A 20,502-nucleotide genomic window follows, 5' to 3' on the forward strand; every position below is an offset into this window, starting at 1 on the left:
CTGGGATCATCCCAAGTCAACATTCACTTCTGAACCACTTCTCAAACAGAGCTTTTCTTTTTCCCATAATTATAAGAGCAATAGGTAAATGAATTCACTTTTATTGAAATTTTAAAAAAATTACAGCAGAAAACTAGAATGCAAATAAATACAATATAAATTATTAAAATAATTAACATTGTAAAATATATATTATTGTATATAAATAAATAAATAAATAAAACAATTACATCAATAATTAAATAGATATCAATAAATATATTTTTTAACAGTATCAAAAGCATGACCGAATTATGTATATTTAGGAAAATTCATGAAGAGATAATGCATCTCCTTTTTGATCTTGAGGTCCAATGTTGAGAATTTATGACAGGTGACTGTAGATCAGTTTCTGGAGATCTACTTATTAGGATTATCATCTATTGTCCTCGTCAGTTCTTTACAAGGGGTATCAATCATATAAAAAAGTAACAAATCCATGGCGATGTTAATGGAAAATGTTCCATCACTTGAAAAGGGTCCTCTAGACTTGAAGACTTTTACAAAACATCTTTGTATTTACTTTCCATGAGCCCAGCATCCAATATCTTCCACCACCAATGAGATAAGACTGAGTAGCACGGCTTCCTGGAGGCATTGAGAAGATTCCTACAAAATAATATGCAAAATTTAATTGTGCATGATATGGATTCAGCATTACCTACAATTTCTCCGAGTCTGCATGTCATGGGCTTCTTTCATTCATCTATGTTCTGTCCATATTCAGTTTTATAATGTCATCTCTATTCAGAACACTTTGTGGTCGCTCAAGTCAATGTGGACCCTCATCTACTGTCTATGTCAAGGGTCAATTATCTGCTCCACCATGGAAGTCAGGATGCTATTAGTGCATCTGTAGATTAGTGTAGGACACTTACCTTTATTACAAAGTGCCGGAGATGGTGTAACCATGGCTTCAGCTCATCAGAAGGTGTTTTAATTTGTCCTGGTGATTCTTTCTGAATTTGAAAAGTTCAAAATAATGATAAGTTATGGGTCAATATTTCCAATATCAGCAGTGAAACATCAAAGCACAAACCATGCAGACAATGAACATGAGGACCATACGGACTTACACAGATCAGAAGATCTTCTCTGATTTTGAGGAACATGATAAGGGACTGTGATACCAGATCAGGAGCAAAAGATATGGACAGATTTGCCATAACTTCTGTAGCTATAGTAACTCGCTCCAGGGTCAGAATCAGACGGTCACTGGCCTGTAGAAGGGAAGAAGGTAAAAATATTAGTTGCATCTAAATATATGACTATGTGAGGCGGTAAGGTGGGTTTTATTTTCAAGCACCATTTCAAGCCCAGTAATTGAAGAAAGTAACATATCTGTGCTTACCTTTAGGTCACATACAGATGGCTTGTGTCTCACCATTCTTCTGTAGCATTTGATTGCACTGGTGGACATGGTCTTCTCCTGTTGACAGATAGAGCAGGATTTGTTTTAGATGTATATGGCATATTGCATATTATAAATTAACTCATCCAGAATATACTTCCGTACAGTGTAATATTTGATGTCTATTATACATAGTGAGTGAAAGAATCAAGAACCAATCATAAATGGATCATTTCTTCATGTACAAGACCAACTTTTAGACTTGCTGTGGTTCTTCACTTTTGACAAAACACATGTGAAAGCACCCTTAGTGCCTGACTTCTAACTCTATAGACATAGATCTATGAAAAATAATATAAAACAATCTCATTTCTTACATGTTCATTCTGCAGTTGTTTGATCATCCTCATGTCAGCAGAAGATACTAATTAATATCTGGACATGGAGCAGCGTCTCCGGTGTGGATGTCCGGTCACTGCCACAAGTACAAGACTGAAGACCACCAATCTGATGTCCATGGCTTGAGTATAGGTGCTGATCTGGAGACTTTCTTCTCTTCCAATGGATCTGTGTGTAAGATATGAATGCATAGAACATTATTACTGTATATAAACTTATTATGTAGACGGTCAAAGCACTAATATTCTGTACAAACACCGAAAAGCAGATGCTCACCTGCCCGCTTGCTTTGCGTCTCTCTTCTGCTTTGAGCTTCGTCTTATTTCTTCCCATGTTTCTCCTTTTATGCTTCAATCTGGTGGAGAGAAATTTCTTCATTTTCAGGATGTGGAGAAAGCTTCGCTCTGCGATTAGAATTCAAGTGACAGAAGCCGTGGGAAATCCTTACAACTTTCAGTTTCCTTAGTATGTAGCTAGGAAGATAACGTCAGGTAAGTGGGAGGAGACTCCTCCACTACTAGAGGTGACAGGAGGAATCCCTGCTATATACAAAGATATTACATTTAATAATCGAGCAGGGGATTGGACACAATGACCCTGGAGGTCCCCTCCAACTCTAACATTCTGTGAATACAGATTAAACGACGGTATATATTAATTTTCCCATCATTCAGTAACTTCCTCACGTTGTTAAATGTAATCCCTCTGAATATAGCAGGGATTCCTCCTGTCACCTGTAGTAGTGGAGGAGTCTCCTCCCCGTTACCTGTAATTACCTTCTTACCTGCATACTAAGGAAACTGAAAGTTGTAAGAATTTCCCATAGCTGTAGACACTCAACTCATGTCATTTCAATTCTGAACGTAAAAAGAAGATTTCTCCTGGAGACTGAAATATAAAAGGAGAAACATGGGAAGACAAGAAACGGAGCTGAGAGCAGCAGAGAAACGCAAGTCAACCGAGCAGGTGAGCATCTTCTACTGGGTGTATATGCAGAATAGCAACACAATGGACATTTGCATGATGAGTTTATGTGCAAAAATCATGTTCTATGTTTTATTATTGTATACACAGATTCATAGGAAGAGAATAAATTCTCCAGATCCCCACAAATACTCCAGCCATGGACATCAGATTGGTGGTCTTCAGTATTGTTCTTATAGCAGTGACCAGACATCCACACAAAAGACGCTGTCCCATGTCCAGATATCAATCAGTATCTTCCGCTGACGTCAGGGTCATACAACAACTGCAGAATGAACATGTAAGGAGAGAAATTGCTTATATTATTTTTTTATAGATCTACATCCAAAGAGTCAGAAGTCAGGAACTAAGGGTGCTTTCACATTGCGCTTATCTTCACGTTTGTGGGTCCAGTCGGGGCTTGAGTTTGAACCCCCCCTTAAAATAGGAGTCAGACACCTAGAACCAGTCTACTACATCTGAGTGTCCCTGTCCAGTAGGCGTATATGCCTGAAAATGATACACATCAGAGTTCATGTTTGCTCTGCCAGCAGCATTATAGTCTATGACCCTGTTGGTGCTGATGTCTCAATCCCGTTTTTCAGGGGGGTTCAGATTCAGGTCCTGAAAGGACCGATGAACGTGAAGATAAGCACAATGTGAAAGCAACCTGTAATAGAAATCTGTAAAGGAATTGATTTCTTTTCAATTAGATATTTATATTATATGGTGGTTTTTAATATTGTAGCAGGGTAGGATAAATTTAGTAATTGGTACTGTCATTGGTCTTGTCCATGATGAGAAAAATCATTTACAGTGGGTTCCTGACTTCTGTATAATTAACATCAATAGTCACACAATACAGGAAGATATTCTGAATGACTTAATTTATATTCAATGTACTTTATGTGATTTAAAGCTTCAACAAATTCTGCTGCATCAGTCTACAGGAGAAGAGCATGTCCACCAGTGCAATCAAATGCTACAGAAGAATGGTGAGACACAAACCATCTGTATGTGACCTAATGGTAAGTACATATCTGGCATTCTCTTCTACTGTACTGTACACGGCTTTCTTCCATAAAATTTCTGTGAAATAAAATCCTTCTTACTTAATAATATACTTGAGGAACCATTCTTAGACACATATTTTGCTTTTTTCTTTCTTCAGGCCAATGATCGTCTGATTCTGACCTTGGAGCGAGTTACAATTACTACAGAAGTTCTGGCGAATCTGTCCACATCTGCTGTACCTGATCTGGCATCAGAGTCACTTGGGATGTTCCTCAAAATCAGAGATGATCTTATGCTTTGTGTAAGTCCATGTGATTCACTCTTTATCTTTATTATTTTCAAAGTTTATGCTTTGATGTTGTCGTGCTGCTAATACTATACTTATTGACCCATAACTTATCTTCATCTTGTATATTATGTATTCAGAGAGAATCACCAGGACACAGTAAAACACCTTCTGAGAAGCTGAGGCCATGGCTGCACCATCTCCACCATTTTGTGAAAGAGGAAAGTATCTTGTAGTAACAAGCAGAAGTATGATCCTGTCCTCCATAGTGAAGCAAATAATTGACCCTGGACATACAGTACAGACCAAAAGTTTGGACACACCTTCTCATTTAAAGATTTTTCTGTATTTTCAAGACTACGAAAATTGTACATTCACACTGAAGGCATCAAAACTATAAATTAACACATGTGGAATTATATACTTAACCAAAAAGTGTGAAACAACTGAAAATATGTCTTATATTCTAGGTTCTTCAAAGTAGCCACCTTTTGCTTTGATGACTGCTTTGCACACTCTTGGCATTCTCTTCATGAGCTTCAAGAGGTAGTCACTAGAGATGAGCGTTGTTCTACTCGAACTGTTCGCCAATCTCAAATTCGAGCTGTTTTGGGCGGTGTTCGAGCCGGTCGGTGAACACGAACAATTTGAGAAATCTCAAATTCGAGCTGTTCGAGGTTATGTTCGATAACTGTTCGTGCACCAAAATCATAACTGGATTTTTTCTCAGTAATGATGAAAATTAATGTTAATACGCAGTTTGAGTGTACAGCGCGGCGGGGGGAGGGGCAGGGGATGGATCTCTGCAGGAACAATGAAGATCTCCATTTTTTTTTCTCTTTCCCGCATTTGCAGTGGGGAGGTGCAATCTGTCAGCCTATCAGCAGCGCACACACGGAGCGAAGTGCTTTTTTTCACACAAGCAAGGGCATGTGTGATTGGCAGTGTATGTCACATGTCCTTGCCCTATAAGACCAAGCCATTTTCCCCGTCGCCACCATTTTCTCACTGCTGCAGCTGCGTGTTAGACGGCACCGCTGTTGCTGTGTGCGCTATACCTTGTTAATTTCAAGCCAATTTTCGCACAAATATACAGATAGCTTGGGAGTAGGGAATAGTTGTGATTGCAGTCCTTTTAAGGACTAGGTTACAGCATTTCCTACGACTTTTATCAGGCAGGTCTGTGCTCTTAAATAGATAGATTGTGGGAGTAAAGACTAATTGTAATTGGAGTCCTTTTCAGGACTAGGTTACATCAGTTCCTATCAGTTTTTGCCAGGCAGGTCTGTGCCAGTGCTGTGCAAGTTGTTTTCACAGCATTTGGCTGAATCTAGCAAATCTAATCCTTTTTGGCCTATTGCAGAGTGTGTTAGTCAGTGGAGTAGCCTATCTGTGTTGCAAGATATACCACCTGTGTATAGAATACCAATTTTTTTACTGCACCTAGTGAAGTAAAATCTTTTGGGCATAGCATCATTCTATTAGTCCATCTATACTGACCTCCATCAGGTTGCAAACTGAATATAATTTTTTTCTGCATCTAGCTCTGAAAAAATATTTGGGCTTCTAGCGGTGTGTGGGACTTGGTCTATTAGTCCATCTATACTGACCTCCATCAGGTTGCAAATTAAAAATAATTTTTTTCTGCATCTAGCTCTGAAAAAATATTTGGGCTTCTAGCAGTGTGTGGGACTTGGTCTATTAGTCCATCTATACTGACCTCCATCAGGTTGCAAATTAAAAATAATTTTTTTCTTCATTTATCTCTGAAAAAATATTTGGGCTTCTAGCAGCGTGTGGGACTTGTTCTATTAGTCCATCTATACTGACCTCCATCAGGTTGCAAATTAAAAATAATTTTTTTCTGCATCTAGCTCTGAAAAAATATTTGGGCTTCTAGCAGTGTGTGGGACTTGGTCTATTAGTCCATCTATACTGACCTCCATCAGGTTGCAAATTAAAAATAATTTTTTTCTGCATCTAGCTCTGAAAAAATATTTGGGCTTCTAGCAGTGTGTGGGACTTGGTCTATTAGTCCATCTATACTGACCTCCATCAGGTTGCAAATTGAATAAAAAAATTTTCTGCATCTAGCTCTGAAAAAATATTTGGGCTTCTAGCGGTGTGTGGGACTTGGTCTATTAGTCCATCTATACTGACCTCCATCAGGTTGCAAATTAAAAATAATTTTTTTCTGCATCTAGCTCTGAAAAAATATTTGGGCTTCTAGCAGTGTGTGGGACTTGGTCTATTAGTCCATCTATACTGACCTCCATCAGGTTGCAAATTAAAAATAATTTTTTTCTTCATTTAGCTCTGAAAAAATATTTGGGCTTCTAGCAGTGTGTGGGACTTGTTCTATTAGTCCTTCTATACTGACGTCCAGCAGGTTGCAAATTGAATATAATTTTTTTCTGCATCTAGCTCTGAAAAAATATTTGGGCTTCTAGCGGTGTGTGGGACTTGGTCTATTAGTCCATCTATACTGACCTCCATCAGGTTGCAAATTAAAAGTAATTTTTTTCTGCATCTAGCTCTGAAAAAATATTTGGGCTTCTAGCAGTGTGTGGGACTTGGTCTATTAGTCCATCTATACTGACCTCCATCAGGTTGCAAATTAAAAATAATTTTTTTCTGCATCTAGCTCTGAAAAAATATTTGGGCTTCTAGCAGTGTGTGGGACTTGGTCTATTAGTCCATCTATACTGACCTCCATCAGGTTGCAAATTGAATAAAAAAATTTTCTGCATCTAGCTCTGAAAAAATATTTGGGCTTCTAGCAGTGTGTGGGACTTGGTCTATTAGTCCATCTATACTGACCTCCATCAGGTTGCAAATTAAAAATAATTTTTTTCTGCATCTAACCCAGCCAATAGTTTTGGCCTAATACCACAGTTTGGCCACTCAGCTCTGCTCGGTTACCATCCATTGTTTTTTTGTGCAAACAACTCCAGGGTTGTGAATTAGTTAACCACCAAAATGAGTGGAAAAAGGCCTGCTGCTGGTGGAAAGGGGAATAGGCGTGTTGGGAAGGGGAAAAAAGGTTGTGTCCGTGGGGTAGGTGCAGAAGAAAGACCATCTTCCAGCCAAACTAAAATGTCTACTTCTTTTAGCGGACAATGTGATAAGATCCCTTTCTTACGGCCACGCCAATCGCTACAAATTCCAGATGAGGCACAAAAACAGCAGGTGCTTCAACGGATATCAAGTGCTCCTTTAAGTCGGCTCTCCTCCACATCAACTTCAACATCACAAATACTCCAGTCCTCAAAGGTGTCACCCAAATCGCACTTGCTTCCTCACAGCTCCCAAATCTCCAGCTGCCCGTCTGAGTATGAGGTAGAACAGATGGTTGATTCTGCAGAGCTGTTTACTCATACTATAGCCTGGGAATCAGAGGTCGACTCCAGCGCTTCTGTGAATCCAGACGAGGAAATGATCTGCACTGATGCCCAGAATCTTTATGAGTCAGATCCAGGACCAGACACAGAAGGTTCTGACCATAATGTAGACCCTCATTCCCAAACTGTAACTCCTGTTGGTGGAGACAATGAGGAAGACGATGATAAGACTCAAATACCTGATTGGAGCGACAACTTTAGTTTTTTGTCAGGGCAGGAACAGGTTGGCTCTGAGGACGACGGGTGTGATAACGCACAGGGTGATGATGATGAGGTCGGAGATCCCACTTACTGTCAACCCACAGTCAGCCAAGAGATGAGGTCAGCAGAGGAGGTGGAGGAAGATGCTAGTGACGACGAGGTCAGGTTGCGCCTTCCTGGACAGAGACGTAGTACTGGAAGCACGTCAACAACTGCATCCTCAAACACAACTCTGCCTCTCACCACAAGTCATGGTGGCTCTTCAGGTCGCATGGGTGCTAAGCCTTGCATAGCCTGGGCATTTTTTCAGATCGATAAAGATGACCCAACTCATGTTATCTGTAACATTTGTCAGCAAAAGCTAAGTAGAGGCCAAAAAATACATAGTTTGAGTACTTCATGCATGAACCGGCACATGGACATGAAGCATAAGTTGCAGTGGGAAGCTCAGTGTGCTACAATGCGGTCTAGCCGGCCGGGCCAACCACCGTCTGCCATATCTTGTGCATCCGCGGCCTCTTCATCCTCTGTGACTGGGGGGACAGCAGTCACACCTGTTTTGGGGCGCAGACCTGCCACCTCTTTACCCGCAACAGCCAGCGTGATTGGCAGGTCATCATTTTCTTTGGAGGTGGTAACACCAGCTGGTCTTGAGCGCTGTCCGACATCGATAGCACCACCTTTGGATCAAGGCAACCTAACATGTCCGCCTGCATCTTCCTCACAGACCGGCAGTTTGCCGGGGACACCCTTATCAACCCCGTCTAAGCACAATAGCCAGCCCTCGGTCCCTCAGATGTGGACAAGTAAAAGACCATTTCCTCCTAACCATGAGAAAGCTAAGAGGTTGAATTTCACCATCTGCAAGCTCTTGGCTACAGAAATGCTGCCTTTCCGCCTGGTGGACACAGAGGATTTTCGAGACCTTATGTCCGTCGCAGTGCCCCAGTACCAGATGCCCAGTCGGCACTACTTCTCAAAGAAAGGTGTGCCTGCGCTCCACCAGCATGTCGCACACAACATCACCGCTTCTTTGAGAAACTCTGTGTGTGACAGGGTGCATTTCACCACAGACACTTGGACGAGTAGGCATGGACAGGGGCGTTACATGTCGCTGACTGGGCACTGGGTAACTATGGTGACAGCAGGACAAGGGGCTGCTGTCCAAGTCTTGCCGTCCCCACGAGTTGTGCGTCAATCCTCTTTATGTCATTTTTCCTCCACTGCTTCTGCCTCCTCAACCTCCTCTCGGTCTTCCACCTGCACCCAAAGCCTGTCTGGTCATGCCACAAGATTTCTAACTGCGCAGAAGGGATCCTGCACACCTCCTTACTATGCTGGCAGTAGGGCTCAACGTCATCAGGCGGTTTTTACATTGAAATGTCTGGGAAATGTGAGTCACACAGCTGAGGAGTTGTGGTCAGCTCTGGAGAACCAATTTCATGAATGGTTGTCTCCACTGGACCTGAAACCAGGGAAGGCCGTGTGCGACAATGCTGCAAACCTGGGTGCGGCCCTTCGCCGGGGCAATGTCACACACGTGCCTTGTATGGCTCACGTGTTGAACCTGGTTGTCCAGCAATTTTTAGCCCACTATCCCAGACTAGATGGCCTTCTGCAGAGGGCACGGTCGCTGTGTGCTCACTTCCGCCGTTCGCATCCCGCAGCTCAGCGACTTACATCTCTACAGAAATCGTTGGGCCTGCCACTTCACCGGCTAAAATGCGATGTGCCTACCCGGTGGAATTCAACTCTGCACATGTTGCAGCGACTGTGGCAGCACCGACAAGCCCTGGTGCAATACGTTCTGACGTATAGCCTGGGCCAACGAGATTCAGAGGTGGGGCAAATCACGCTGGAGGAGTGGTCTCAGATCAGGGACCTATGCACCCTTCTGCACAGTTTTGAAATGGCGACGAAGATGTTTAGTGCTGACGATGCCATTATCAGCATGACTATTCCGGTGATTTACATGCTGGAGCACATGTTAAACAGAATTCGGAGTCAGGTGGTGGCACAAGAGGAGGTGGAGGAAGTAGAGGAGGAGGAGTTGTATGCGGAAGGGCTAACATCTGCAAGGTCCAGACGGTCGGGAGCACCAAGGCGGCAGGCATGTGAGGGTGGGGGAGATGGTTTAACCAGGGCGCATGGTAGCAGCCAAACTAGTGAGGAAGGTGCAGGAGCCCAGGAAGAAGTGGAGGACGAACTGATGGAAGACTCATCAGATGAGGGAGACCTTGATCACATTTCTGTTGTGCGAGGTTGGGGGGAGAGGACAGAGGAAGGAAGCATGATTGTTACCTCGCCACCAACACAACAGGGACTTGGTGCTCCTGGATGCGCAACACACATGAGTGCCTTCTTGCTGCACTACCTGCAACATGACCCTCGAATTGTGAGAATTAGAAATAATCCTGACTACTGGGTTGCCACACTGTTAGATCCCCGGTACAAAAGTAAATTTGCAGAAATTATTCCTGCCATAGAAAGGGATGCACGCATGCAGGAGTATCAGCAGAGACTGTTGCAGAATCTTACATGTGCTTTTCCACAAAATACCAGTGGTGCACGTAGTGAATCTCACAGTTCCAACTTGCCAACCGTGGGACCGTCAAGTGTTCAGCACTCAAACCGTAACAGAACCACAGTATCTGCTGGTAACATCAATTTTGCGGAATCATTTCACCACTTTTTTAGCCCATCCTTTGCAAGGCCACAGGAGACAAGAAGTCTGACACATAGTCAACGCCTAGAGACGATGGTACAGGAGTATCTCCAAGTAAACATTGAAGCCACGACTGTGTCACTGGACCCTTGCTCTTTTTGGGCTTCCAATCTGGATAAATGGCCGGAGCTAGCCACTTACGCCTTGGAGATCTTGTCATGCCCCGCAGCCAGCGTTCTGTCTGAACGTGTGTTCAGCGCTGCTGGTGGTGTGCTGACAGATAAGCGCACGCGGCTCTCCACTGATAATGTAGACAGACTCACGTTCATAAAGATGAACAAATCATGGATCCGAAACGACTTTTCTACCCCTGTGTCATCCTGGGGAGAGTAAAAGCTTGATGATTGGTTAAAATCACCCTACCAACCGTTTTAAGCTTTCAAATTACTAATCATGTTTATCTGTATCTTGACTGGAAAATAATTTGGGCTTTGTAGCAGTGTGCAGCACTGATCCTATTAGGCCATCTATAATAAGCTTCACCAGATTTAAAATTAAAAATAATTTTTAGCTGCATCTAGCCCGGAAAATAATTTTGGGGCTCCGAGATGCGCAAGACACATAAGTGCCTTCTTGCTGCACTACCTGCAGCATGACCCTCATATTGTCAGAATTCGAAGTAATCATGACTACTGGGTTGCCACACTCTTAGATCCCCCAAACTTTTCGATCAACCTTTTCATTTTAATAAAGACCAAAAAAATGGTCATTTTTGAAATTATAAGCATTAGCAGGTTGTTAGAAACTGAAATCAAACAGTTTTCAACTCAAAACTTTATTCTAGGTGATGTTACATTTTCACATAGGACCCCTTGTTCGAAAGGAGCTTCTGAACTCTCTCGTCCATTGAATTTGTCAGGTTTTGGATGGTTTCTGCTTCAATTGTTTTGCATGAGGACAGAATACCCTCCCAGAGCTGTTGCTTAGATGTGAACTGCCTCCCGCCATCATAGACACTCCTTTTAATGATGCTCCAAAGGTTCTGAATGGGGTAGAGGTCAGGGGAGCATGGGGGTCACACCATAAGTTTGTCCCCTTTTATGCCCATATCAGCCAGAGATGCAGATGTTTTATGTGCAGCATGAGATGGTGCATTATCATGCAGAAAAATGATCTTGCTGTGAAATACACGGTTCTTCTTCTTGAACCATGGCAGGAAGTGCTGTTTGAGAAAATCCACATACATTATGGAGTTCATCTTTAGCGCCTTCAGGGATCCTAAAGGGGCCGACAATCTCTCTCCCCATGATTCCAGCCCAAAACATTACTCCACCTCCTCCTTGTTGGCGCTGTAGCCGTGTTTGCGTGGGGTGTCCATCAACCAGCCATCCTCCACTCCATTCATCTGGACCATCGAGCGCTGCACGGCACTCATCCGTGAACAAAACAGTTTTGAAATCAGTCTTCATGTAATGTTTGGCCCACTGGAGCCGTTTCTGCTTGTGTGAAGTGGATAGAGGAGGTCGACAGGATGGCGTATGCACAGCTGCAAACCTCTGAAGGACCCTGCATCTTGTTGTTCGGGGGACGTTGGAGGCACAAGCAGCTTCAAAAACTTGTCTGCTGCTATGACAAGGCTTTTTTGCCGCTGCTGTTTCAACCTGACGTAATTGCCTGTAGGAAAGAGTCCTCAATTTGCCCTTATCAGCACGCACACGTGTGTACTGTGAATCAGCTACATACTTCTTGATTGCCAAGACACTTCATCCTGATCATCGCACAATGTTGATTGTAGTCATGCCTTGACCTAAACACTCCACAATTTGTTGCTTCTCAGCAGCCGACACATCCTTTTTCTTTCCCATTTTGGCAGAAAATGTAGGCTGCTTAATAATGTGAGAGAGCCTTCTTAAGTAGTCTTGCCTTTCATTGGACACACCTGCCAAACTAATTAGCACAGGTGTCTGCAATTGCTTACAGTGATATAAAGAGCCCTGACACACATCACCATCAATGAGTTTAACTGACAAACAAACAAATTCTTCCCTTATCACTCCTAAACACTTTTTGCATAATAATTTGGAACGCGGTGTACATGTGCTTTTCCACAAAACACCAGTGGTTCACTTAGTGAATCTTACAGTTCTAACTTGCCAACCGTGGTCTGTATGGAATTGCTCAATAAAGGGCCCAAAATTAAGATAACATAGATGGGAGAGGTCTCTATGAATAGGAATTCCTAAGTATTTGATACCCTGTGAGGGCCAGGCAAAGGGAAAGTTGGACTGGATGGAATCCTATATGGATTTAGGGAGGGAGACATCAAGGGCCTCAGACTTCGCTGCATTGATTTTAAAATTTTACCATGTAACAAAGTGATCTATTTCAGCCATAACAGCAGGGATGGATATATGTGATTGAGTGATATATACTAGGACATCATCAGCAAATAGAGAGCACTTGTACTCGGTGCCTCCCACCTCAATCCACCTAATATTGGGGTTATGGCGAATTGATGAGAGCAGGTGCTCCGTCACTAGGATGTATAAGAGAGGGGACAGAGGACATCCCTGCCTTGTCCCATTGGTGATTGTGAAAGGTGATGAAAATGTTCTGACGCACCCCCTGGGCCTTGGGACACCCGGAGCCGGACCCTTTTTGGTGGATGCTGGTGGTTGTAGTCTTCGTGGCGGCGATCCGGTTCCGTGGCTCAGGGCGGTCAAACCAGTGGCGGAACTATTTATGTGGTTTTGATGTTTAAATGTCCGACTACGCCACCCGTGGATTGCGGTCAGAGTGAACCGCCGCTACAGGGCAGACCGCTAAGGCTGGTGTTGTGGGTGCAGCAGAGCGTAGCATAACTCCCCACGGGAGGAGTATAGCCTCAGGGCAGTGTATGCGGAGGATGGGGGTGATGGTGCAGGGCAGCAGCAGTAACGACACGGAGTCAGTGATGCAGTTCAGGGCCTTTACTCACAGTTCTTATTATCCAGACCACGTCTGCAGGTAACGGCTGCCCACGTCGTACTGTGCTCACCAGGTGAGGGGCTCAGACAACTCCCAGATAACTTTGGAGCACTTCACAGGACCCCCTTTGTGTGTCCTTTGTCTGGCCTTTCTTAACAACACTTCTGTCCGGCTGCCTCGGGCCTCCTCTTGGTAAACTTGGCGCCAGTTTCCCTGACCCTATGTGGTGCCTTCCTAGCGGGTGGAGCAAGGGGCTGCGCCACATAAAATGTCAGAGCCTCCGGTTTCTAGCTGAGGGTCGTTTCCTGCCTCCACTAGTTCGGGGACCGGTCTCCCCCTTTGGCCTGACCCCTCCACGCAGGTGGATTCGGGCGTGCGGTGGCGACTCGCCCGTCCGCACCCCTGGGATCCCTTCATTCCTCGTTCCTGGAGCCTTCTCCGCTCCTCTTCCTTCCTTCTCCCTCTTGCAGGCCTGGGCCTCTGTTACTAGGCCCGCCTCCGGAGCAGAGCTCATGCAGAGCCCCTGCTCCCTGCCACTTCTGCTCAGACTTCTCTGCACTGAACTAAGATGGTGCCCACCTTTTATACTCCCTTCTTAATGCACCCAGGAACTGCTTCCTCCCTGCTCCTGCACTGCAGGGTTCCCCTTCCTCAGTGTTCCCTCCCCCCACTCCAGCCAGGGACAATGACTGTCGTGCCCATCTCAGGGGCATATTGGTCGCCCTGCCCCACGGCAATGTGGTGTAATGCATGCAGGTGTCGGGTCCTGATCCACACTCCATGCTTATCTGAGAGTGAGATATCACACCTCTGGGTGAGGTGCAATACGTCTGTAGCAACCGAGCCCTCGGTGCTACAGTTCCATTTATCTTCAGCCTAGGTGACGTATTGTGATACAGGGCCGTGATTTTGGCTATAAAAGGGTCCCCTAGACCCCTACCCCAAGCTTTTTAAGAGAATCATATATGGCGTGCCAGGAGACTTTATGGAATGCTTTCTCAGCATCCAACGAGAGTATCTACTTACAAATTTTTAACTGCATCTAGCCCAGGAAATACATTGTGCCTAGTAGCAGTGTCTGCTAGTCAGCGGATTATCCCGGCTGTTAAGCAAGCTACACCACCTGTAGTTTGGACACTTAATTTTTTCAAAGGAAATGCTTCGGGACCACGGGATACTTAGTGAAGAGCATCAGGAGGCACCCCAAGGCATAGGGGCTGGGACTGGCACTAGGATGCCTTGCGGTGGACAGCCGAGCTCGATCCTTATAAAAGCTTTTTAACTGCAGCAGCTTTAGTGGACGCTACTGGAGCTGGAATTACGCGGCTGCTGGCATGAGACTTGCCCTCCAATAGATCCTTGTAAATGGATTTAAAGTGTATTCATTCAAATTAGAGGGACAATTTAAATTAAAAAGCTTAGAGCTGCCTCCACCACAGGGGGGCTCTCTCGACCCACCAGCGGACAGGCACCAGTATTGGGAGAGGGGGGCTGGCCGTCAGGGTTCACCGCGGCTCTGGCACAAACCCGGCGACACGGAGGTGGCACGGGCAGGAGCGGACTGGCCGTCTCGGCTTCTCACTTTTTGGATTTTAGAAGGGCATGACATGCCTATATCTGTGTCTCCCCCTCCTTTTACTCCTCCACCTCTTTTCTTTTCGCATGACTATATGTACTTGTCACTTTTCCATGTGTTAGTTGTGTCTTCTGAGCAGTTTGTCAGCTTTTGGACACCTTTGAAGGTGTTTTCTATGTGTTTCTATGTGTTTTTGTTTGCCTGCCATTGGTTTTAACGGTGTTCGAAGGTGTTCGACGAACAGTTCGACGAACAGTTCGGCAAACACACGGGTGTTCGACGAACCGAACCGAACTCGAACACTACGGGGGTGGCTCAACACTAGTAGTCACCAGAAATGGTCTTCCAACAATCTTGAAGGAGTTCCCAGAGATGCTTAGCACTTGTTGGCCCTTTTGCCTTCACTCTGCGGTCCAGCTCACCACAAACGATCTCGATTGGGTTCAGGTCTGGTGAGTGTGGAGGCCAGGTCATCTGGCGTAGCACCCCATCACTCTATTACTTGGTCAAATAGCCCTTACACAGCCTGGAGTTGTGTTTGGGGTCATTGTCCTGTTGAAAAATAAATGATGGTCCAACTAAACGCAAACCGGATGGAAGATGCTGTGGTAGCCATGCTGGTTCAGTATGCGTTAAATTTTGAATAAATCCCCAACAGTGTCACCAGCAAAGCACCCCCACACCATCACACCTCCTTCTCCATGCTTCACGGTGGGAACCAGGCATGTAGAGTCCATCCGTTCACCTTTTCTGCGTCGCACAAAGACACGGTGGTTGGAACCAAAGATCTCAAATTTGGACTTATCAGACCAAAGCACAGATTTCCACTGGTCTAATGTCCATTCCTTGTGTGCTTCAGCCCAAACAAGTCTCTTCTGCTTGTTGCCTGTCCTTAGCAGTGGTTTCGTAGCAGCTATTTTACCATGAAGGTCTGCTGCACTAAGTCTCCTCTTAACAGTTGTTGAAGAGATGTGTCTGCTGCTTGAACTCTGTGTGGCATTGACCTGGTCTCTAACCTGAGCTGCTGTTAACCTGCGATTTCTGAGGCTGGTGACTCAGATAAACTTATCCTCAGAAGCAGAGGTGACTCTTGATCTTCCTTTCCTGGGACGGTCCTCATGTGAGTCAGTTTCTTTGTAGCGCTTGATGGTTTTTGCAACTGCACTTGGGGACACTTTCAAAGTTTGCCCAATTTTTCGGACTGACTGACCTTCATTTCTTAAAGTAATGATGTCCACTCGTTTTTCTTTACTTAGCTGCTTTTTTCTTGCCATAATACAAATTCTAACAGTCTATTCAGTAGGACTATCAGCTGTGTATCCACCAGACTTCTGCACAACACAACTGATGGTCCCAACCCCATTTATAAGGCAAGAAATCCCACTTAGTAAACCTGACAGGGCACACCTGTGAAGTAAAAACCATTTCCGATGACTACCTCTTGAAGCTCATCAAGAGAATGCCAAGAGTGTGCAAAGCAGTCATCAAAGCAAAGGGTGGCTACTTTGAAGAACCTAGAATATAAGACATATTTTCAGTTGTTTCACACTTTTTTGTTAAGTATATAATTCCACATGTGTTAATTCATAGTTTTGATGCCTTCAGTGTGAAGGTACAATTTTCATAGTCATGAAAATACAGAAAAATCTTTAAATGAGAAGGTGTGTTCAAACTTTTGTTCTGTACTGTATACAGTAGATGAAGTCCTGCTCATGACTACAGGACATCATATTTTTCAATGATCTGTACTACATAGATAAGACAAAAGGAAGAAAAAAACCCTAGATGTCAGACAGAGGAGATAACATGAAGAGAATTCTTTTTGTTAACGGTGAATTCTCAACATACATAATAATCACAATATATTATTTTGCAGGCATCTCCACAATGTCTCCAGGAGGCTGTGTTACACAGTCTCATCCCATTAGTGGTGGAAGATATTGGGTGCTAGGCTCATGGGAAGTAGCTACAAAGAGGCTTTAAAGAAGAAACACAAATCTACAAGATATTCTTCAAACAGTAGAACACCCTCCAAGCGAATCACCAATAATTCCCTTCCCTTTCTCCTATGATTCATGATCATTGTGAAGATCTGATAAAGAAAATACATGTTAACCCCAATAAGTTCACGCTAGAAGTGGATCTTCAGTCACCTGTCGAGGAGCTTCAAAATACGACCTAAAAATCAAGAACTTCCCTCTATGAACTTTCTTAAACATGAATAATATATAAATGTTTTTTATATTTTTAAATATATATTTATTAATATTTATTTTAATACATATGATATAATTATTAATTTATGTTATTGTATTTATGTCTATTCTGGTTTTCTGCTGAATAAAATTATATTTTTTTATGTAACAAATGTATAAATTGAGATTCAGCTCTTGGGCAAATTTTCTGACAATTTCCTTTACAATTTGTTGGTAGAATTCAGAATTCACTGTTCTATCAATGATGATAAGCTGTCCAAGCCGAGAAGCAGCAAAACAGGCCAAAATTACCACTACCATGTTTTACAGATTGTATGAAGTTTATATGGTGTAACACAGTGTTTTTCTTTCTCCAAACATCATGATTCTCATTTAAAACAAAAGAAACGGTGATGTTGTGTGCGACATGCTGGTGGAGCGCAGGCACACCTTTCTTTGAGAAGTAGTGCCGACTTGGCATCTGGTACTGGGGCACTGCGACGGACATAAGGTCTCGAAAATCCTCTGTGTCCACCAGGCGGAAAGGCAGCATTTCTGTAGCCAAGAGCTTGCAGATGGTGAAATTCAACCTCTTAGCTTTCTCATGGCTAGGAGGAAATGGTCTTTTACTTGTCCACATCTGAGGGACCGAGGGCTGGCTATTGTGCTTAGACGGGGTTGATAAGGGTGTCCCCGGCAAACTGCCAGTCTGTGAGGAAGATGCAGGCGCAAATGTTAGGTTGCCTTGATCCAAAGGTGGTGCTATCGATGTCGGACAGCGCTCAACACCAGCTGGTGTTACCACCTCCAAAGAAAATGATGACCTGCCAATCACGCTGGCTGTTGCGGGTAAAGAGGTGGCAGGTCTGCGCCCCAAAACAGGTGTGACTGCTGTCCCCCCAGTCACAGAGGATGAAGAGGTCGCGGATGCACAAGATATGGCAGACGGTGGTTCGCCCGGCCGGCTAGGCCGCATTGTAGCACAGTGAGATTCCCACTGCAACTTATGCTTCATGTCCATGTGCCGGTTCATGCATGAAGTACTCAAACTATGTATTTTTTGGCCTCTACTTAACTTTTGCTGACAAATGTTACAGATAACACGAGTTGGGTCATCTTTATCGATCTGAACAAATGCCCAGGCTATGCAAGGCTTAGCACCCATGCGACCTGAAGAGCCACCACGACTTGTGGTGAGAGGCAGAGTTGTATTTAAGGATGCAGTTGTTGACGTGCTTCCAGTACTACGTCTCTGTCCAGGAAGGCGCAACCTGACCTCGTCGTCACTAGCATCTTCCTCCACCTCCTCTGCTGACCTCATCTCTTGGCTGACTGTGGGTTGACAGTAAGTGGGATATCCAACCTCATCATCATCACCCTGTGCGCTATCACACCCGTCGTCCTCAGAGCCAACCTGTTCCTGCCCTGACAAAAAACTAAAGTTGTCGCTCCAATCAGGTATTTGAGTCTCATCATCGTCTTCCTCATTGTCTCCACCAACAGGAGTTACAGTTTGGGAATGAGGGTCTACATTATGGTCAGAACCTTCTGCGTCTGGTCCTGGATCCGACTCATAAAGATTCTGGGCATCAGTGCAGATCATTTCCTCGTCTAGATTCACAGAAGCGCTGGAGTCGACCTCAGATTCCCAGGCTATAGTATGAGTAAACAGCTCTGCAGACTCAACCATCTGTTCTACCTCATACTCAGACGGGCAGCTGGAGATTTGGGAGCTGTGAGGAAGCAAGTGCTTAACTGACAAGTGTTTAACTGACAAACAAACAAATTCTTCCCTTATCACTCCTAAACACTTTTTGCATAATAATTTGGAACACAGTGTACATGTGCTTTTCCACAAAACACCAGTGGTTCACGTAGTGAATCTTACAGTTCTAACTTGCCAACCGTGGTCTGTATGGAGTTGTTCAATAAAGGGCCCAAAATTAAGATAACATAGATGGGAGAGGTCTCTATGAATAGGAATTCCTAAGTATTTGATACCCTGTGAGGGCCATCAAAGGGAAAGTTGGACTGGATGGAATCCTATATGGATTTGGGGAGGGAGACATCGAGGGCCTCAGACTTCGCTGCATTGATTTTAAAATTTGACCATGTAACAAAGTGATCTATTTCAGCCATAACAGCATGGATGGATATATGTGATTGAGTGATATATACTAGGACATCATCAGCAAATAGAGAGCACTTGTACTCGGTGCCTCCCACCTCAATCCACCTAATATTGGGGTTATGGCGAATTGATGAGAGCAGGTGCTCCGTCACTAGGATGTATAAGAGAGGGGACAGAGAACATCCCTGCCTTGTCCCATTGGTGATTGTGAAAGGTGATGAAAATGTTCTAAAGCGCCCCCTGGGCCTTGGGACACCCAGAGCCGGACCCTTTTTGGTGGATGCTGGTGGTTGTAGTCTCCGTGGCGGCGACCCGGTTCCGTGGCTCAGGGCGGTCAAACCAGTGGCGGAACTATTTATGTGGTTTTGATGTTTAAATATCCGACCACACCACCCGTGGATTGCGGTCAGAGTGAACCGCCGCTCCAGGGCAGACCGCTGAGGCTGGTGTTGTGGGTGCAGCAGAGCATAGCATAACTCCCCACGGGAGGAGTATAGCCTCAGGGCAGTGTATGCGGAGGATGGGGGTGATGGTGCAGTGCAGCAGCAGTAACGACACAGAGTCAGTGATGCAGTCCAGGGCCTTTACTCACAGTTCTTATTATCCAGACCACGTCTGCAGGTAACGGCTGCCCACGTCGTACTGTGCTCACCAGGTGAGGGGCTCAGACAACTCCCAGATAACTTTGGAGCGCTTCACAGGACCCCCTTTGTGTGTCCTTTGTCTGGCCTTTCTTACCAACCCTTCTGTCCGGCTGCCTCGGGCCTCCTCTTGGTAAACTTGGCGCCAGTTTCCCTGACCCTATGTGGTGCCTTCCTAGTGGGTGTAGCGAGGGGCTGCACCACATAAAATGTCACAGCCTCCTGTTTCTAGCTGAGGGTCGTTTCCTGCCTCCACTAGTTTCGGGGACCAGTCTCCCCCTTTGGCCTGACCCCTCCACGCAGGTGGATTCGGGTGTGCGGTGGCGACTTGCCCGTCCGCACCCCTGGGATCCCTTCATTCCTCGTTCCTGGAGCCTTCTCCGCTCCTCTTCCTTCCTTCTCCCTCTTCCAGGCCTGGGCCTCTGTTACTAGGCCCGCCTCCGGAGCAGAGCTCATGCAGAGCCCCTGCTCCCTGCCACTTCTGCTCAGACTTCTCTGCACTGAACTAAGATGGTGCCCACCTTTTATACTCCCTTCTCAATGCACCCAGGAACTGCTTCCTCCCTGCTCCTGCACTACAGGGTTCCCCTTCCTCAGTGTTCCCTCCCCCCACTCCAGCCAGGGACAGGGACTGTCGTGCCCATCTCAGGGGCATATTGGTCGCCCTGCCCCA

The 20,502-nt window shown here is 44.9% G+C and overlaps 1 pseudogene; it reads right to left on the reverse strand.

Annotated features, from left to right (window-relative positions):
* Window positions 1-558: 558 nt before the first annotated feature.
* On the reverse strand, window positions 559-1,908 carry LOC141153256 (interferon lambda-3-like; annotated as a pseudogene).
* Window positions 1,909-20,502: the final 18,594 nt, after the last annotated feature.

This window comes from Phyllobates terribilis, unplaced genomic scaffold (assembly GCF_046119375.1).
Source record: "Phyllobates terribilis strain yellow unplaced genomic scaffold, ASM4611937v1 Scaffold_7__3_contigs__length_470593459, whole genome shotgun sequence".
Taxonomy (NCBI): domain Eukaryota; kingdom Metazoa; phylum Chordata; class Amphibia; order Anura; family Dendrobatidae; genus Phyllobates; species Phyllobates terribilis.